The following is a 3,092-nucleotide window of genomic DNA, read 5'->3' as shown; positions in this document are numbered from 1 at the left end:
CTCCTCTCGTTCCATGTTCAAAGTTGCGTGTGAACATGGAATTGGATGTCTGATACCTTCGCCTGTCTGATAGCAAGACAAGGCGAGAGATGAGGAAGAAGCGATAGTGCTTAGTGGAATCTGTATCGCCTCAATTACGGACCAGTCAGCCCTGCTCGGGCGTTACGTTCCTGCCGATCAAAATCCTCTTCGCATCATCTTTTCTCTCTTTTTTCTTCTTTTTTCCTTTAGAAAAGATCAGAAGGGGCCAGGTGCGAGAAAGCCGACGGGACGGAAGCAATCCTTGAGTCCCTCCGGTAGCGTAGACGTTCATCCCATGAGCAGGAGATTAAAGCACCTGCAATATAAAGGAAAGTGCATTGGGATGGGGACAGAAATCCCACACCGTTTGGTAAAGCTGGAAAAGAAGGATAGAGTAAATTTTGTTTTGAAGGAATAGAGCTGGAGATTAAAAAAAAAAAAAAAAAAAACTGTTTTAAACAAGTTTGCACATTGCAATTTCATGTCTGGTGTACGCTTATCTTTAACCTATCTTAATTTTCTGTTACTTTTTATTCATTGGTTACCAACATACTATACAAAGTGAAGGTGAACCAAAAGTAGGTGGAATAGGGTTTATGTTAGGATTATACTATAACAGTAGTGTTCATTGTGTAAAATTCGACTTTGACTCGAAAGCCAAGTAGTAAGTCCTATTGCTATTGTTACAATTACGAATATCAATATCTAAAAGTGCCTGAAGTTCTTTTTTTTCTTTTTTTTTACTTAGTTATACTCATCTCAGGTAAATAAATATAAACAAATGAAAAAGGAAAGAAATGGAAGCCTTGAAAGTAAAACGTAGACAAATTTACCAGTGTTCATAAGATCCTGTCTACAATGTACTGAGTAGAATAGGTCGGCGGGTCAGAGTGGGTCGTGGTGGGTCAGAGTAGGTTATGGTGGGCCGGTGGGTCACGGTGCGTGGTGGGTCGCAGTGTGTCCCGTCCTGTTGACCCACGACCCACTGACCCACACCGTTTCTGTTCGAAGGTTTCTGCTCTCCGTTTCTCCTCTTCTCCTATATACTTAACAGAATCCATGCGTCACTTTCGTACAACGCTACGCTCGATACATTATGCTCGCATCCGCCTTGTTTTCAGTGTTATATCAATGTTTCCGGCTAGAAGCTTTCGTTTTGCTTCAAAAACCTTCTCAGGTATATGAATGTGAATTCTTAATTTGAAGCATCTTATATAAGCTATACTTAATTTGTTTTAAAAAGGTTTTTGTGTACCTATTCTTGCCTACGTGAATACGCATAGCTTATAAAGTTTTAGTACAATAAGGTATTTTTTTTCTTTAGATTAGTAAAATTTTATTTCCTCATTTGTTACTGTTTTATATTTTTGTTTTGGAGGGAGCTTAAAAACTTCATTGGAAAACTAATATATGTTCCTTTTTTTCGTTTCTTTCTTAATTGTACTTTTGTCCTGAGAAACTTATAAATGTCCTTTGTTTCTTTTCTTTCTGCCAGAAGCGCCTTTTTCTTTTCAACAGGTTGAAAATTAAAAGAAAAGGTTTTGTCTCAGGTTGAAGTTATAATTACTGCCTCAAGATATCCGTGTATTTTTATATAGCTACTTCCAACGCAGAAGAATAGAGAAAGGAAAATAAAAGGACAAGAGAATAGAGAAAATAAAATGTAACATCTCACAATGATAGATCTAAAAGGAAAAAAATAGAAGGAAATAAAGAAAAATGTAAGAAAATTAAAGATGCAAAAATTATACTGGCGAGAATAGTAATAAAAGATGTAAAGAATATATTATAATTTAGAAAAAAATTGTTGTAAAACTTTACTATAATGTTTGTACGTATGTCTGTAATGTTTTGTTTCTAATTTGCTTGTATTTTTCCTTCTCAAATACATGGATGTAACGTGAAATTAATACGTTATTTTAAACTTCCTTTTAAAGAGATGTAAATCGTTTGAACCTAGCAACTAGGGCCTAGAGTTGAATGATATTCACCATGTTATGGCGTATGTTGATGATGTAAATTTAATAGGGGATGACAGGAGAAAAATAGAAAGAAATGCAGAGCTCTTATTAAACACTTGCAGGGACATGAGTTTAGAAGTAAATGCAGAGAATGCATGGAGGTTCGTCGGGATCGTAATACGACAAATGAAGGATGCGTTAAAATATCAAATAATACTTGTGATAAAGTGGATACTTTCAAATATCTAGAATCAATATTAACAGACAAACGTCATATTCACGAAGAAATTAAATGTCGGCTAAAAGCACGGAATTCGTGTTATTATTCAGTTCAAAATCTCTTGTCGCGAATTCTGTCGCGGAATTTGAAGCTTAAAATATATAAAACGATAATTATGCCTGTTGTTCTATATGGTTGCGAAACATGGTCACTTACTCTGAGGGAAGAACATAGACTGAAAGTATTTGAGAACAAGATCTGGAGACGAATATTCGGACGCAAGAGGAACGGGAATAGTGAATGGCGGAAACTTCATAACGAGGAACCACATAATTTATATGGTTTACCGAACATTGTTAGGGTTGTCAAATCTACAAGGCTTAAATGGGCAAGTCCTATAGCCAGAATGGAAGATAATAGGAACGCTGTCAAAGTCTTAACTGGAAGACCAAACGGAAAACGACCATTAGAAAGACCTAGGCGCAGATGGGAGGACAATATTAAGATGGATCTCGTAGAAATAGGAATACGAAGTAGAAACTGGATCCAGTTGGCTAAGGATAGAAGTCAGTGGAGAGTTTTTGTAAACACGGCATTGAAATTTCTGGTTCCATAGGCCATAGAGTTAGTTAAATCGTTTGAATGACATGTTTTTTGAAAAAAAATATCTGTATATTTAATGGGATATTACATTGTTTAGAAAGTGTTTCATAACATTAATTGTACTAAAACACAATAATACACTGAGCAAGGCTATGTGATAATATGTAACAAAACACACAATCACGTAACAGTTATTGTGTTGAAACTGTTACGTGATTGTGTTTTGTTACATATTATCACATAGCCTTGCTCAGTGTATTATTGTGTTTTAGTACAAAATGGAAACA

Source organism: Thermobia domestica, chromosome 8, assembly GCF_964235325.1.
Source record: "Thermobia domestica chromosome 8, izTheDome1.hap1.1, whole genome shotgun sequence".
NCBI lineage: Eukaryota > Metazoa > Arthropoda > Insecta > Zygentoma > Lepismatidae > Thermobia > Thermobia domestica.
This window is presented reverse-complemented; position numbering follows the sequence as displayed.